At 44.8% G+C, this 18765-nt stretch overlaps 1 long non-coding RNA gene across 2 annotated transcripts in view; it reads left to right on the plus strand.

Annotated features, from left to right (window-relative positions):
• The window catches only part of LOC148139745 (uncharacterized), a 49364-nt gene that overhangs the window by 1669 nt on the left and 28930 nt on the right, over window positions 1-18765 (plus strand). For both annotated transcript variants that reach the window (XR_015753421.1, XR_015753422.1), the window contains exon 2: window positions 8291-8414. This is a non-coding gene — a long non-coding RNA (uncharacterized LOC148139745). The remainder of the gene's footprint in view (window positions 1-8290; window positions 8415-18765) is intronic.

Here is an 18765-nt window from a genome sequence, read left to right on the forward strand (position 1 = left end):
CTAAATTAAACTCCATCTGATCAGGATCCCATTGTACTCTGAGGTAACCGTTGCTGTCCACTACACCACCAATTTTATTTACAGCATACAAACTGGGAGCAAGATCAGAAAGTGGTAGGACAGGTAGACTGTGTAATCAAACAACAACTAGGGTAAAAGAATTGAGTTGTATGTGTGAGATAGTGTCAGCCATGAGCTGCATGGCCTTGTGGTTACTGTATCATTACACTGCTGGCAAGTGGCAACAGTGGATTGCCACACTTGTTCTAGTGCACAGCAGCCTTTTGAAGATTGTGTAGACTGTTTTTTGGCATACATCCACTGAGAGAATAATTGTTCTGGGAACAGCACAAGGTTAGATTAGATTCCCTACAAAATGGAAACAGGCCATTTGGCCCAACAAGTCCACATGGACCCTCCAAAGAGTAACCCACCTAGAGCCATTCCCCTACATTTACCCCTGACTAATGCACCTAACACTGGGCAATTTTGCATGGCCAATTCATCTGACCCGCACAGTTTTGGATTGTGGGAGGATCAAAATTAACATTTGAAAGGTCCATTCAAAAGCAGAAGAAGCCGTTCTTGAACCTACTCATACTTGTATTCAAACTTTTGTAGGGTTGAAGAGTATATAACCAGATTGCGAGGGTCTTTGATTATGTTGGTTGGAGGCAGCTGGAAGTATAGATAGAGTCATTGGATGGAAGAGCAGTTGCCATACCATGCTGTGATACATCCAGATAGATTGCTTTCTATGATGCATCTATAAAAATTGGTAAGAGTCCTTGTGTACTTGATGAATTTTGTTAGCCTCTTCTGAGGAGTGAGAATGTTATAGAACAATAGAGTGCAGTACAGGCCCTTTGGCCCTTGATGTTACGCCGACCTGTGAAACTTATCTGAAGCCCATCTAACCTACACTATTCCATTATCATCCATATATTTATCCAATAACCATTTAAATGCCCTTAAAGTTGGCAAGTCTACTTCTGTTGCAGGCAGGGCATTCTATGCCCTTACTACTCTCTGATTAAAGAACCTACCTTTGGCATCTGCCCTATATCTATCACCCCTCAGTTTAAAGCTATGTCCCCTTGTGCTAGCTCTCACCATCAGAGGAAGAAGGCTGTCATTGTCTTTCCCTCCATACCAGGCAACATCCTGTTAAATTTCCTCAAACCCTTTCCAGTGCTTCCACTTGCTTTCTATAATGCGGTGACCAGAACTGTATGCAATACTCCAAGTGTGGCCGCATCTACCAATTAAAGATAACACACTGTATGCCTTCTTAACAACCCTATCAACCTGGGTGGCAACTTTCAGGGATCTATGCAGATGGACACCAAGATCTCTCTGCTCATCACACTACCAAGAATCTTACCAATAGCCCAGTACTCTGTATTCCTGTTACTCCTTCCAAAGTGAATCAACTCACACTTTTCCACATTTAGAACATAAAATAATACAGTGCAGAACAGGCCCTCGATGTTGCGCCGACCTGTGAACTATTCTCAGCTCGTCCCCCTACACTATCCCAAAATCATGTTCTTACCTAAGGATTGTTTAAATCTCCCTAATGTGGCTGAGTTGACTACATTAGCAAGTAGGGCATTCTATGCCCTCACCACTCTCTGCATAAAGAACCTGCCTCTGACATCTGTCTTAAATCTACCACCCCTCAGTTTGTAGTTATGCCATTTACCACCTCTCAGCCCAGCTCTGCAGCTTATCTATGTCCCTCTGTAATCTGCAACATCCTTCTTCACTGTCCACAACTCCGCTGACTACAGTGTCATCCGAAAATTTACTAACCCATTCTTCTACGCCCTCATCCAGGACATTTATAAAAAAATAAAAAACAGCAGTGGCCCCAAAACAGATCCTTGAGGTAACAACTCCAGAATGAACATTTCCCTCTGTCTTCTTTCAGTTGGCCAATTTCTGATCCAAACCATTAAATCAGCTTCAATCCCATGCCTCTGTATTTTCTGCTTTAGCCTACCATGTGGAACCTTATCAAATGCTTTACTGAAATCCATGTACACCACATCAACCATTTTACCCTCATCCACCTATTTGGTCACCCTCTCAGAACTCAGTAAGGTTTGTGAGGCACGATATACCCTTCACAAAACCGTGTTGACTATCCCTAATCAAATTATTCCTTGCTAGATGATTATAGATCCTATCTCTTCTAACCCTTCCCAACACTTTACCTACAACCGAAGTAAGGCTCACTGGTCTATAGTTACCAGGTTGTTTCTACTCCCCTTCTTGAACAAGGGGACAACATTTGCTATCCTCCACTCTTCTGGCACTATTCCTGTAGACAACTATGACATAAAGATCAAAGCCAAAGGCTCTGCAGTTCCCTCTCTAGCTTTTCAGAGAATACTTGGATAAATCCCATCCAGCCCAAAGGACTTAATCTATTTTCACACTTTCCAGAATTGCTAACACCTCCTCCTTATGAACCTCAATCCCGTCTAGTCTAATCACCTGTATCTCAGTATTCTCCACAACAACATTGTCTTTTCCTGTGTGAATACTGACAAAAAATATTCATTTAGCCCCTTTCCTATCTCTTTGGACTCCACGCACAACTGTCCTTGACAAGCCATAATCTTATTCTAGTCATTCTTTGACATAGCTACAGACAGCTTTAGGGTTTTCTTTGATCCTAACTGCCAAAGAGTTCTCATGTCCCCCCCTGGCTTTTCCTAGCTCTCTCTTTAGGTCCTCCTGGCTAAATTTTAACACTCGAGCGTCCTAACTGAGCTTCCACATCTCATTTTTACATAAGCCTCCTCCTTCCTCTTGACAAGAGATTCAACTTCTTTAGTAAACCACGGTTCCCTTGCTCAACCACTTCCTCTCTGCCTGACAGGTACATACTTATCAAGGACACACAGTAACTGTTCAATGAACAAGCTCCACATTTCAATTGTGCCCGTTCCCTGCAGTTTCCTTTTCCATCCTAAATCTTGCCTAATCACATCATAATTGCCTTTCCCCCATCTATAACTTGTGCCCTGCGGTCTCAACTTGTCACTTTCCATCACAAAAGTAAACTTAACCGCATTGTGGTCACTATCATCAAAGTGCTCACTTACCTCCTGGCCTGGTTCATTACCCAGTACCAAATCCAATGTGGCCTCACCCCTTTGGCCTATCTACATACTGTGTCAGGAAACCCTCCTCTGCACATTGGACAAAAACTGACCTATCTAAAGTATTTGAATTATAGTGTTTCCAGTCAATATTAGAAAAATTAAAGTTCCCCATAACAAATACCCTGTTACTTTCATCCTATCCAGAATCATCTTTGCAATCTTGACCTTTACATCTCTGGAACTTTACAGAGACCTATAGAAAACTCCAGACAGCGTGACCTCTCCTTTCCTGTTTCTAACCTGAGTCCATACTACCTCAGTAGATGAGTCCTCATCAAATGTCCTCTCTGTCACCGTAATACTGTCCTTGACTAATAGTGTCACACCTCCCCACCTTTTGCCACCTTCCCTGTTCTCACTGACACTTCTAAACCCGGAACCTGCAACATCATTGCTGTCCCTCTTCTATCCATGTCTCCAAATGGCCACAACATCGAAGTCCCAGGTACCAACCCATGCTGCATGTTCACCCACTTTATTCCGGATGCTCCTGGTATTGAAGTAGACACACTTCAAACCACCTGCCGGTACACTCCTGCGACCTTATAATCTCACTACTCACAACCTCCTGTACACTGGAGCTACAATTCAGGTTCCCAATCTGTGGTGTAAAATTCCAAGCAGTGGAATGTGGTGAAACGGTTAAAAATTATGTCCCAATACATGTGTGAATCTAACCGGAATGGAGGTGTTGCTTAGTCCCGTGTGAATCTTCTTATCTGTATGTAACCAGAATGGAATGTGTTTTTTAGCCTTGCTCTGCTGTTATTATCTGTATGTAACCAGAATGGCTGCTGTTCACATGAATGTTTATATCTGGAAAAGAGTATATCAGCCGGAAAAGTCTCCAGTTCGGTGAGTCTGCTCCGGGGTTACGTTTAACCGCCGAGCGTGGGTTGTTGGCAACCGCTCTACGAGAACTGACGGCTCCCAGTTTTTGTAACATGTAGAGTGAGTATAAGCCAGACCCGTTGTGCGACGCTGCGGGGAATAAAATGCCCATATTCTAGCAGTCTCGCCTCTTGGTCGTTTGTTCTGTGTCAGACTACTCTCCTACGAACCTGACCTTGAGAATTTTTTACAACACCATCCCTGTGTTGAATTAGTTTAAATCCTCTCAAAGAGCATTAGCAAACCTCTTTCCCAGGATATTGGTACCCCACTGGTTCAGGTGTAGACCACACCTACCCCAGAATGAGCCCCACTTATCCAGGTATCTGAATCCCTCCCTCCTGCACCATCCCTATAGCCACATGTTCAACCGCACTCTCTCTCTATTCCTCACCTTGTGGCACCAGAGATAACAACTCTGTTCGTTCTACCACTAAGCTTCCACCTTAGTTGGTGATCGTCATTCCAATAATTTGACTCTCTCGACTGTCTCTACCTCAGCACCATTGATGCTGATGTTTGTGGCAAGGTTGTTGTCTTTACACCATGTCGCTAAGCACTCAATCTCTTTTCTGTCTTCTGTCTCATCATTGCTTGAGATCTGACCTACAATCGTGGTGTCGTCAGCAAACTTGTAAACAGAATTAGGCCACATGGTCTTGAGTGTAGAAGGAGTAGAGCAGGCAGCTGAGTACACAGCCTTGCAGGGCACCAATATTGTGGATTATGGTGGTGGAGGTGTTGCTGCCTATTCTTTCTTATTGCAGTCTATGGGTCAGGATATTGAGGATCCAGTTACAGAGGAGCGAGCTGAGGCATAGATCTCAGAGTTCAGAGGTTAGTTTGTTTTGAATTATGGTGCTGAAGGCAGAACGCTGATAATAAGTAGAAGCCTCATGTAGGTATCCTCATCCCTGGAACATCTGGATAGAGTGCCCAGCCAAGGGGATGGCATCTGCTATAGACCTGTTGCACTGTTAAACAAAGGATCAAGGCAGTTTGATAGGCTGGAGTTGATGTGAACAATGACTAACTTCTCAAAGAATTTCATAATTATGCAGGTCACAGTCACTAGGCAGTAGTCATTTAGGCAAGCTGCATGATTTTTCTTTGGCACTGGGGTGATGGTGGTCTTAAAGCAAATGGAAATATCAGATTGTAGTAAGGAGAGGTTAAAGATGTGTGTGAATACTCCCATCAGATGGACAATACAGGATCTGAGTGCACAGTCAGTGATCCTATATGATCCAGTCGTTTTCTCTAGATTCACTCTCAAGAAGGTCAATGTAATGTCTTTGGCAGTGACCATAGGTACGAGTGCATCCGAGGCTGTTGGAATGGGTGACATCTTCTCACTGAACTGTTCAAATCTAGTATAGAATGCATTGAACTCATTGGGTAGGTATGTACTATTGGCCGCGATTCTGTTTGACTTTGTTTTATAGCTCATTATGTCATGTAAGCCTTGTCACAAACAATGGATTTCTGTGTGGTTGGTCTGCATTTCAAGTTTAGTTTGATGTTGCGTGTTGGTGTCTCTGATAGCCTTACGAAGGTTGCATCTCGATTTCCTGTACTGTATGTGTCAAGATTGCTCAAATTGCTTCAGACATAGACTTTAGTAAGGACTGGATCCCCTGGTTTATCCATGGTTTCTGGTTAGGGAACATTTAGATGAACTTCTTCAGTGTACAGTCTTACACACACTTACTCATGAAGTCTGTAATGGCATACTTGTCCAAGTTGGCTGCTGAGTTCTTGAATCTGGACCCCCAGTCCACTGACACTGAGTAGTCCCATAGAAGCCGTTCCGTTACCTCAGACCAACACTGAACTACTAACGCGCAGCCCTCCACTCCCTCCGTTCCAACCCCAACCTCACCATCAAAACAGCTGACAAGGGAGGCGCAGTAGTAGTTTGGCGCACTGACCTTTACACCGCTGAGGCCAAACGCCAGCTCGCAGATACCTCCTCCTACCGTCCCCTTGACCATGACCCCACCCCCCACCACCAAACCATCATCTCCCAGACCATCCATAACCTCATCACCTCAGGGGACCTCCCATCCACCGCCTCCAACCTCATAGTCCCACAACCCCGCACCGCCCGTTTCTACCTCCTGCCCAAAATCCACAAACCTGACTGCCCCGGACGACCCATCGTCTCAGCCTGCTCCTGCCCAACCGAACTCATCTCGGCATACCTCAACACGGTCCTGTCCCCATTAGTCCAAGAACTCCCCACCTACGTTCGTGACACCACCCACGCCCTCCACCTCCTCCAGGATTTCCGCTTCCCCGGTCCCCAACGCCTCATCTTCACCATGGACATCCAGTCCCTGTACACCTCCATCCCCCATCACGAAGGACTCAAAGCACTCCGCTTCTTCCTTTCCCGCCGTACCACCCAGTACCCTTCCACCGACACCCTCCTTCGACTGACCGAACTGGTCCTCACCCTGAACAACTTTTCTTTCCAATCCTCCCACTTTCTCTAAACAAAAGGAGTAGCCATGGGCACCCGCATGGGCCCCAGCTATGCCTGCCTCTTCGTAGGGTATGTGGAACAATCCATCTTCCGCAACTACACTGGCCCCACCCCCCATCTTTTCCTTCGCTACATTGATGACTGTATTGGCGCTACCTCGTGCTCCCACGAGGAGGTTGAACAGTTCATCCACTACACTAACACCTTCCACCCCGACCTCAAATTCACCTGGACAGTCTCGGACTCCTCCCTCCCCTTCCTAGACCTTTCTGTTTCTATCTCAGGCGACCGAATCAACACGGACATCTACTACAAACCAACCGACTCCCACAGCTACCTGGACTACACCTCCTCCCATCCTGCCCCCTGTAAAAACGCCATCCCATTCTCCCAATTCCTTCGTCTCCGCCGCATCTGCTCCCAGGAGGACCAGTTCAAAATACGTACAACACAGATGGCCTCCTTCTTCAAGGACCGCAATTTCCCCCCCGATGTGGTCGACGGTGCCCTCCACCGCATCTCCTCCACTTCCCGCTCCACCGCCCTTGAGCCCCGCCCCTCCAACCGCCACCAGGACAGAACCCCACTGGTCCTCACCTACCACCCCACCAATCTCCATGTACAGCGCATCATCCGCCGTCACTTCCGCCACCTCCAAACAGACCCCAGCACCAAGGATATATTTCCCTCCCCTCCCCTATCAGCTTTCCGTAGAGACCACTCCCTCCGCGACTCCCTTGTCAGATCCACACCCCCCACCGACCCAACCTCCACTCCCGGCACCTTCCCTTGTAAGCGCAGGAGGTGCAACACTTGCGCCCACACCTCCCCCCTCACTTCTCTCCAAGGCCCCAAAGGAAACTTCCATATCCGCCACAGATTCACCTGCACCTCCACCCACATCATCTACTGCATCCGCTGCAGCCGGAGTGGCCTCCTCTATATTGGGGAGACAGGCCGCCTACTTGCGGAGCGATTCAGAGAGCACCTCTGGGCCACCCGGACGAACCAACCAAACCACCCTGTAGCACAGCATTTCAACTCCCCCTCCCACTCCACCGAGGATATGCAGGTCATTGGACTCATCCACCGCCAAACCACAACAACGCGACGGTCGGAGGAGGAGCGTCTTATCTTCCGACTGGGAACCCTCCAACCACAGGGGATGAACTTGGACTTCACCAGTTTCTTCATTCCCCCCTCCCCCCACCTTGTCTCAGCCGAATCCCTCCAGCCCGGCACCGCCTTCCTGACCTGCAGTCTTCTTCTTGACCTCTCCGCCTCCATCCTACTCCGACCTATCACCCTCACCTTGACCTCTTTCCACCTATCACATTTCCAACGCCGCTCCTCTAAGTCCCTCCTCCCTACCTTTTATCTTCTCCTGCTGAACACTCTCTGCTCATTCCTGAAGAAGGGCCTGTGCCCGAAACGTCGAATCTCCTGTTCCCTGGATGCTGCCTGACCTGCTGTGCTGTTCCAGCAATAAAGTTTCAACTCTGAACTACTTTCTGCACTGAGTCCTTACTCTTTGCACAGTATTGTGATCTGATTGTCCAAAATGCATACGGGGAATGGAATGGTAGGCATCGTTGGTTGTGTAACAATGCTAAAGGAATTTTGGATCTCTGATGAAGCAGGAGGCATGTTGATAGTATTTTGGTAGCACATTTTTGAGGTTGACTTGGTTGAAGTCACTGGCTATGATGAATAAAGCCTGTGTATTCTGTTTCAGAAGGTGCTGCTTTTATCTGAGTGAACTTAAAAGGTGACCTTGATTGCCATCTTCAGAAAGTCAACCAAGAAGTCATCATCTATGCCTGTAGAACAATATATCATGAAAGTGATTAAGTAATCTGGCAAGTTATGTTATTTTTATTTATCTTAACAGTGTTTGTTTGTTCATCTTTTGTGTGACTAGGGCTGAAAACAAAGGTTTTTGGATTTAGAACTAAACTAGTAGATTACTTTGTTACTTAATTTTAATCTCCTAAAGTTATTGTATTGTTAATAAATTTATGGATCCTTTGATTAAGAAGTAAATGTCTGGAATTGATGATTGACAGAGTCTGGGATTGGTTATTAACGTCTAGTCAGGAATCATTGGGGTCAATTTTGAGGGTCTTTGAAGGTTGTAATTTTGCTGAGTAGCAAATACAGAGGTAGAAAGTTAATTTTTTTTCGGCTGTCTGTCTGCATCTTGTAATAATTTGGATTCAGTGCCATAGAATTTGTAAGTTCTTAGGAAGCACTAAACATCCATAGATATTCTCCTGTCAGAAATTTAATCTGTCTCTCTTCACATACTGTCTGTGCTGACCAAAACTTTCTAATCAAAGTGTAGACCATACCACTATGTGGCTAGGTGAGGCAGGTGCTGAGAACTACCACAGCCAGTGCAGTGAGTGAACCTGGCTGTGGTATTATTCTGTACCATTCTCTGGCTGTCCTTCCATTTGAGTCAGCCAATGCTTTAAATTTAATGAGTTCTTCCAAAATATCAGAATCGTCAACTTTGCACATCTGTGATTTTTCTGGTCAGCTAAAAATACTTAAGGTGCTTGTTCATTCCATCCTAGATAAGGGACTAAAGTAATTTACCAACAATAAATACTAGACTAATTGATCTATAATTCCTTGGTTTCTGTTTCTCACCCTACTTAAATAATGAGTTTTTGATTTAAAGGAACTGTTCTTGAATCAAGAGAGTTTTGCAATGACATAATTTGCAATGTCTACAATATTCTCACCTACTTCCTTGAAAACCTGGAATTCAGCATTCTTTAGTCCCATTTTTTTCTCAAGTTAATTTTAGTGAGTCTGCTCAGATTCATGAATGCTGGGCAAATCATCCTCTTCCTCTGCTACAAATACTGATGTCAAGTAATTACACAACAGACTGACCATTTACAATATCCCAATCTCAGTTTTCAAGGGGCCACATTGTACCTGATTATCCTCTGCGCCTAATTGCACATATGTTGCTTTTGATGTCTTTTGCAAGTTTGGTTCTGCACATCTCTCCCAGTTGCCAGGATCAATGCCATTTTCAAATTTTACTTTGTTTTTATATTGTTCTTTACCTCTTATGTTGCCTTTGGATATTTTTGACAAGAAATTCTCCAGCTTTTTAGGAGAAGAAATTTGTTTTTGAACACCTCTCTATTGATCTTCATTGTTCTACCCATGAAGATATTTGCACTATTTACTCTGCACAGCCTCTGTCTAATTGCACTGAAACTAGCATTATCTAAGTTTAGGATCTCATAGACATTTTGCATGTCTCTCTCCTGTATACTGCATTGCATTTATATTTGATGCTTACTGCTAGATAAATATTTACTGTCAGGCTGTCCTAACCCTAACACTACAGAAAACTATGGGTTTGCTTATTCCAGTATCCATGAAAGTTAAAACTCCCCACTACAGCCAGTGTGCCTTTGCTATATGCTTGTATAAGCTCTTCATTCTTGAAACTTTATTGCTGGAACAGCACAGCAGGTCAGGCAGCATCCAGGGAATAGGAGATTCGACGTTTCGGGCCCAGGCCCTTCTTCAGGAATGAGCAGAGAGTGTTCAGCAGGAGAAGATAAAAGGTAGGGAGGAGGGACTTGGAGGAGGGGCGTTGGAAATGTGATAGGTGGAAAGAGGTCAAGGTGAGGGTGATAGGTCGGAGTAGGATGGAGGCGGAGAGGTCAAGAAGAAGACTGCAGGTCAGGAAGGCGGTGCCGGGCTGGAGGGATTCGGCTGAGACAAGGTGGGGGGAGGGGGAATGAAGAAACTGGTGAAGTCCAAGTTCATCCCCTGTGGTTGGAGGGTTCCCAGTCGGAAGATAAGACGCTCCTCCTCCGACCGTCGCGTTGTTGTGGTTTGGCGGTGGATGAGTCCAATGACCTGCATATCCTCGGTGGAGTGGGAGGGGGAGTTGAAATGCTGTGCTACAGGGTGGTTGGGTTGGTTCGTCCGGGTGGCCCAGAGGTGCTCTCTGAATCGCTCCGCAAGTAGGCGGCCTGTCTCCCCAATATAGAGGAGGCCACACCGGCTGCAGCGGATGCAGTACATGATGTGGGTGGAGGTGCAGGTGAATCTGTGGCGGATATGGAAGTTTCCTTTGGGGCCATGGAGAGAAGTGAGGGGGGAGGTGTGGGCGCAAGTGTTGCACCTCCTGCGGTTGCAAGGGAAGGTGCCGGGAGTGGAGGTTGGGTCGGTGGGGGGTGTGGATCTGACAAGGGAGTCGCGGAGGGAGTGGTCTCTACGGAAAGCTGATAGGGGAGGGGAGGGAAATATATCCTTGGTGCTGGGGTCTGTTTGGAGGTGGCGGAAGTGACGGCGGATGATGCGCTGTACATGGAGATTGGTTGGGGTGGTAGGTGAGGATCAGTGGGGTTCTGTCCTGGTGGCGGTTGGAGGGGCGGGGCTCAAGGGCGGAGGAGCGGGAAGTGGAGGAGATGCGGTGGAGGGCACCGTCGACCACGTCGGGGGGGAAATTGCGGTCCTTGAAGAAGGAGGCCATCTGTGTTGTACGTATTTTGAACTGGTCCTCCTGGGAGCAGATGCGGCGGAGACGAAGGAATTGGGAGAATGGGATGGTGTTTTTACAGGGGGCAGGATGGGAGGAGGTGTAGTCCAGGTAGCTGTGGGAGTCGGTTGGTTTGTAGTAGATGTCCGTGTTGATTCGGTCGCCTGAGATAGAAACAGAAAGGTCTAGGAAGGGGAGGGAGGAGTCCGAGACTGTCCAGGTGAATTTGAGGTCGGGGTGGAAGGTGTTAGTGTAGTGGATGAACTGTTCAACCTCCTCGTGGACCGAATAGAGACTGATTAGGGATAGTCAGCATGACTTTGTGCGTGGGAAATCATGTCTCACAAACTTGATTGAGTTTTTTTAAGAATTCTGGGTAATCCAAGATTGAGGACAGGAAAAATTTCTGGCTGTAACAGGTACTCCTTTTTTGAGGTATTTTAGGTGCTGGAGGTGATTTCCTCGAATTGTAGGAGCAGCAATTACTGTTTCATTTGCTGTTGCATTGTTTTGGAACTTTGGAAAAAAAAGTCAAAACAACAGCAGTTTTAAGAGGGAGAAGAACAGACAAAGGAAGCATATGGTGAGGACAGTGCAGAGGAGAGAGAGAGAGAACCTGCACAGTTACTGCTTTTGCTGTTTTGAATTCATGTATTGCTGGACATCGAAGTGCGTCTGGGAAAATTAACGAACAGTGGAGGAGCCTGTTTGGGCGAAGTTCACAGCACAGAATCAGATAAGTTAATAGTTTTAAGTATGTCCAACAGAAAGGCTGCAGGAGGGATAAAAGTGGGTTCTTTCTTGATTTATGTTTTTGGAGATATGTCTCTTGATTAAACTTAAAATATAAGCCATAACTATTAATTTAACCTGGGGCATTGTTTTGTAGAGGAATAAAACAGTGTTATTTTCTGGGTCTGTAGATTATGAAGGAGCAAAAAATGGCCTTTAGTACAGTGATATGTGCATCTTGTCAGATGTGGGAGTTTAAAGAGAGTTTAAGGATTACTGCGGATTATATCTGCCATAAATGCTGTTGGATATGAATCTTATCAGATCGAATGGAGAAACAGTTAGAAGCGATGAGGAATTTGCAACAGCAGCAGTATGTGATGGATGACGGTTATAGAAAGGGGGAAAAGTCTCAGATACAGTCACATAAGTGGGTTAACTCCAGGAAAGGTAAGAGAGGTAGGCACCTAGTGCAGGAGTCTTTTGTGGATATACCCATTTCAAACAGGTATGCTGTTTTGGAAAATGTAGGGCGTGATGGATTCTCAGGGGAACATAGCACGAACAGCCAAGTTTCTGGTATTGATACTGGCTCTAATGCAACAAGGGGTATGTCAGCTTCCAAGAAATCAATTGTGTGAGGGGATTCTGGAGTCTGAGGTACAGACAGACGTTTCTGTGGCCAGCAGAGAAAAAGCAGAATGGTATGTTGCTTCCCTGGTAACAGGATCAAGGATGTCTCAAAAAGGGCCAGCAAGAGGTCATTGTCCACATTGGAACCAACGACATAGGAAGGGAAAAGGTTGAGATTCTGAAGGGAGATTGCAGAGAGTTAGGCAGAAATTTAAAAAGGAGGTCCTCGAGGGTAGTAATATCTGGGTTACTCCGGGTGCTACAAACTAGTGAGGGCAGGAATAGGAGGATAGAGCAGATGAATGCATGGCTGAGGAGCTGGTGTATGGGAGAAGGATTCACATTTTTGGATCACTGGAATCTCTTTTGGGGTAGAAGTGACCTGTACAAGAAGGACAGATAGCACCTAAATTGGAAGGGGATTAATATACTGGCAGGGAAATTTGCTAGAGCTGCTCGGGAGGATTTAAACTAGTAAGTTTGGGGGTGGGTCTAACCCAGGGAGATAGTGAGCAAAGAAATCAATCTGAGACTGGTACAGTTGAGAACAGAAGTGAGTCAAACAATCAGGGCAAGCAGGGACAAGGTAAGACTAATAAATTAAACTATTTATTTCAATGCTTGGCCTAACAGGGAAGGCAGATGAACCCGGCATGGTTAGGAACTGGGACTGGGATATCATAGCAATTACAGAAACATGGCTCAGGGATGGGTAGGACTGGCAGCTTAATGTTCCAGGCAAGAGAGGAGGGGGAGTGGCATTTTTGATAAGCTGTGCTGAGGGAGGATATTCCTGGAAATACATCCAGGTAAGTTATTTGGGTGGAACTGAGAAATAAGAAAGGGATGATCACCTTATTGGGATTGTATTATAGACCCCTTAATAGTCAGAGGGAAATTGAGAAACAAACTTGTAATGAGATCTCAGCAATCTGTAAGAATAATAAGGTGGTTATGGTAGGAGATTTTAACTTTCCAAACAAACATAGACTGGGACTGCCATAGTGTTTAGATGGAGAGGAATTTGTTAAGTGCATACAAGACAATTTTCTGATTCAGTATGTAGATGTACCTACTAGAGAAGGTGCAAAACTTGACCTACTCTTGGGAAATAGGACAGGTGACTGAGGTGTCTGTGGGGGAGCACTTTGGGGCCAGCGACCATAATTCTATTAGATTTAAAATAATGATGGAAAAGGATAGACCAGATCTAAAAGCTGAAGTTCTAAATTAGAGAAAGGCCAATTTTGACGGTATTAGGCAAGACTTTTGAAAGCTGATTGGGGGCAGATGTTCGCAGGTAAAAGGACACCTGGAAAATGGGAAGCCTTCAGAAATGAGATAACGAGAATCCAGAGAAAGTATATTCCTGTCAGGGTGAAAGGAAAGGCTGGTACATATAGGGAATGCTAGATGACTAAAGAAATTGAGGGTTTGGGTAACAAAAAGAAGCAAGCATTGGTAAGGTATAGACAGGATAGATTGAGTGAATCCTTGGAAGAGTATAAAGGCAGTAGGAGTATACTTAAGAGGGAAATCAGGGGGGCAAAAAGGGGACATGAGATAGCTTTGGCAAATAGAATTAAGGAAAATCCAAAGGGTTTTTACAAATACATTAAGGACAAAAGGATAATGAGGGAGAGAATTGGGCCCCTCAAAGATCAGCAAGGCGGCCTTTGTGTGGAGCCGCAGAAAATGGGGGAGATACTAAATGAGTATTTTGCATCAGTATTTACTGTGGAAAAGTATATGGAAAATATAGACTGTAGGGAAATAGATGGTGACATCTTGTAAAATGTCCAGATTGCAGAGGAGGAAGTGCTGGATGTCTTGAAACCGGTAAAGGTGGATAAATCCCCAGGACCTGCTGAGACCAGTTCTTGGTGGCGAAGTCTGCATCCCCTGTGCAGCAGGGCAATGGTTTGTAGCCCAAGACTATTTAAAAATTTCTCTCCCACCTTCCTCTGACCACCCCTTGCCCCCAAACAAAAAAGTACACTTTGTCAATGGAACAGAGGTTGAAGACTACTTTAAAAGAAGCTTGTTTGCTGCGATCCAGCCTGTGAAGGATATAATTATTCTTACAAGAATGTTGCCAGGGTTGGAGGATCTGAGCTACAGGGAGAGGCTGAACAGGCTGGGGCTGTTTTCCCTGGAGCATCTGAGGCTGAGGGGTGACCTTATAGAGGTTTACAAAATTATGAGGGGCATGGATAGGATAAATAGACAAAGTCTTTTCCCTGGGGTAGGGGAGTCCAGAACTAGAGGGCATAGGTTTAGGGTGAGAGGGGAAAGATATAAAAGAGACCTAAGGGGCAACTTTTTCACGCAGAGGGTGGTATGTGTATGGATGTGGTAGAGGCTGGTACAATTGCAACATTTAAGAGGCATTTGGATGGGTATATGAATAGGAAGGGTTTGGAGGGATATGGGCCGAGTGCTGGCAGGTGGGACTACATTGGGTTGGGATATCTGGTCGGCATGGACAGGTTGGACCGACGGGTCTGTTTCCATGCTGTACATCTCTATGAATCTATGACCTGTGGGAAGCTAGAGAAGTGATTGCTGGGCCTCTTGCTGAGATAATTGTATCATTGATAGTCACAGGTGAGGTGCTGGAAGGCTGGAGGTTGGCTGACATGGTACCTCTGTTTAAGAAGGGTGGTAAGGACAAGCTAGGGAACAATAGACCAGTGAGCTTGACGTTGGTGGTGGGCAAGTTGTTGGAGGGAATCCTGAGGGACAGGATGTACATGTATTTGGAAAGGCAAGGACTGATTATGGATAGTCAACATGGCTTTGTGCGTGGGAAATCATGTCTCATGAATTTGATTGAGATTTTTGAGTAAGTAACAAAGAGGATTGATGAAGGCAGAGTGGTAGATGTGATCTATATGGACTTCAGTAAGGCGTTTGACAAGGTTCCCCATGGGAGACTGATTAGCAAGGTTAGATCTTACGGAATACAGGGAGAACTAGCCATTTGGATACAGAACTGGCTCAACGGTAGAAGACAGAGGGTGGTGGTGGATGGTTGTTTTTCAGACTGGTGGCCTGTGACCAGTGGAGTGCCACAAAGATCAGTGCTGGGTCCTCTACTTTTTGTCATTTACATAAATGATTTGGATGCGAGCATAAGAGTTAGTAAGTTTGCAGATGACACCAAAATTGGAGGTGTAGTGGACAGCGAAAAAGGTTACCTCAGATTACAATGGGAACTTGATCAAATGGGCCAATGGACTGAGAAGTGGCAGATGGAGTTTAATTTACATAAATGTGAGGTGCTGCGTTTTGGGAAAGCAAATTTTAGCAGGACTTGTATACTTAATAGTAAGGTCCTTGGGAGTGTTGTTGAATAAAAGACCTTGGAGTAGAGGTTCATAGCTCCTAGAAAGTGAAGTTGCACGTAGATAGGATAGTGAAGAAAGCGTTTGATATGCTTTCCTTTATTGGTCAGAGTATTGAGTACAGGGGGTGGGAGGTCATGTTGTGGCTGTACAGGACATTAGTTAGGCCACTGTTGGAATATTGCATGCAATTCTGGTCTCTTTCCTATCAGAAAGATGTTGTGAAACTTGAAAGGGTTCAGAAAACATTTACAAGGATGTTGCCAGAGTTGGAGCTATAGGGAGAGTTGAATAGGCTGGGTTTGTCTTCTCTGGAGCATCGGAGGCTGAGGAGGTGACCTTATAGAGGTTCATAAAATCATGATGGGCATGGATAGGATAAATAGACAAAGTCTCTTCCCTGTGGTGGGGGAGTCCAGAACTAGAGGGCATAAGTTTAGGGTGAGAGGGGAAAGATATGAGAGACTTAACGGGCAATTTTTCACGCAGAGGGTGGTACATATATGGAATGAGCTGCCAGAGGAACTGGTGAAGGCTAGTACAATTGCAACATTTAAAAGGCATCTGGATGGGTATATGAATAGGAAGGGTTTGAAGGGGTATGGGCCGAGTGCTGGCAGGTGGGACGAGATTGGGTTGGGATATCTGGTCGGCATGGACGAGTTGGACCGGAAGGGTCTGTTTCCATGCTGTACATCTCTATGACTCTTATGCCTCTAAGTAGTCTTTTGGTAGTACAGAGTGTAAGCATTGCTGAACAGAGAGACATAGGGTTCCGGTACATAGTTCATTGAAAGTTACGTCATAGATAGGGTGGTAAAGAAGGCGTTTGTCATGCTTGCTTTCACTGCTCAGACCATTAAGTTTCGGAGTTGGGATGTCATGTTGCAGTTGTTACAGTACATTGGTGGGGCTACTTTTGGAGCTGAAAATGTGTTGCTGAAAAGCACAGCAGGTCAGGCAGCTTCCAAGGAGCAGGAGAATCGACGTTTCGGGCATGAGCCCTTCTTCAGGAAGGGCTACTTTTGGAGTACTGAGTACAGTTATGATTGTCCTGCTATTGGAGGGATATTAGTAAATTGGAAAGGGTGCAGAAAAGATTTATAAGGGACTGGAAGGTTTGAATTACAAAGAGAGGCTGGATAGGCTTGGACTTTTTTCATTGGAACTTAAGAGATTGAGGGGTGACCTTATAGAGTCATAATGGATACAAATAAGGTGAAGAGCATAGGTCATTTTCCTCAGTGGGCAAGCTCAAAACTAGAGGGCATAAGTTTAAGGTTGGAGGAAAAAGATTTAAGAGACATAATGGGCCACTTTTTCACACAGAGGATTGTTCATATGCAGAATGAATTGCTAGAGTAGGTCATAGATGCAGATACAACATTTAGAAGACATTTGGACACGTATGTGAATAGGAAAGGTTTAAAGGGATGTAGACCAAATGCAGGCAAATTGAACTAGTTTAGTTTAGGAAACTTGGTCAGCATGGACGAGTTGGATCAAAGGGTCTGTTTCCATGCTGTATACTCTATGACTTTATTTTGTGAAAGCTTTTCATTTTGTAGTTTAGATGTTTTGCAAGAATACAGATTCAAAGGGAAAACCACCACTTACATGATGCAAGATAAGAGTGTTTGCCAAGTCAACCCTGATTGGAAGAGATTTTGCCATGGATAATATACCTGTTAATGCTGATTGACAGTTTAAATTTTGAACCAGTTAGGTTGACTTCATTTGGTCAGGGCATTGCCCTGAGAAATGAATCAGTAAATGGCTGTCACCTGTCTTGTTGAGTTGAAACAAGTATATCTTTCTGTCTGCAAAGAATAGGGTCCTGTGTGTTGTTGCAGATTCCAGTACTTGCAGTTGCACCACTCTCACAACGCTGAATGGCAATCCTAAATTGGTTTTCAATTTGAAATTGAGTTTTTATGATTGTCCTGATATATGCAAGATGATAATCCTTCAGAGTTTTTTTAGCAGTACTTATTGTTAAATGTCTTTCTACCTTTCTACCCATAAATCCTCCACTGTCTGCTTAGCTGTCATTACATTATTTCTTTGATTTCATTCTTAATCACTAAAGTAGCTTCTCTTTACTATTTTCCTCATCTATCTTTTAAGAAAATCTTTGACCTGATACATTTAATTTCCCACCCTGGCTGTCTTGTAGTCAATGGCTAGATTAGAGTGGTGCTGGAAAAGCACAGCAGGTCAGGCAGCATCCGAGAAGCAGGAAAATTGATGTTTTGGACAAAAGTCCTTCATCAGGAATGGCAATAATTCCTGATGAAGGGCTTTTGCCCGAAATGCCGAAATAGACTCTGGTTTCCAGCATCTGCAGTCCCTGTTTTTACCTTGTAGTCAATGGCTACCATGTCTTATTGTGCCTGCTTTTTATTCAGTTCACTTGTTATAGTTTCAGCATTTGAACCAAGAATGCTTATTTGACCACACATTTTCATCTGTCCTGCTCTAATGCTTTACTTCCAGTTTTCTTTCTTTTTTTAAACTTTAATTTCTCATGTTCAAGATGATAGATTTAAGGGGTGGTTGATTTGTTTAAGAGGAGGCTATATGAGCATACATGGATGAAGTGAATAGCAAATCTTGCAGTTAGAGTTCAGTGAAGTGCTCTTGACAGATCTCCCATGGTGCCTAGCAAGTCACTTAGTTATTTTTTTAATGAAGGGCTTTTGCCCGAAACGTCGATTTCAAAGCTCCTTGGATGCTGCCTGAACTGCTGTGCTCTTCCAGCACCACTAGTCCAGAATCTGGTTTCCAGCATCTGCAGTCATTGTTTTTACCTCGTTATTTTTTTAACTTGTCATGATTAGGCAAAAGTGAGTACTGCAGATGCTGGAAACCAGAGTCTAGATTAGAGTGGTGTCAGAAAAACACAGCAGGTCAGGCAGCATCTGAGGAGCAGGAAATCGACATTTTAGGCAAATGTCCTTCATCAGGATTGTCATGATT

Source organism: Chiloscyllium plagiosum, unplaced genomic scaffold (genome assembly GCF_037043375.1).
Source record: "Chiloscyllium plagiosum isolate Xiang-an unplaced genomic scaffold, Cpla_swu_hap1 HiC_scaffold_37, whole genome shotgun sequence".
NCBI lineage: Eukaryota > Metazoa > Chordata > Chondrichthyes > Orectolobiformes > Hemiscylliidae > Chiloscyllium > Chiloscyllium plagiosum.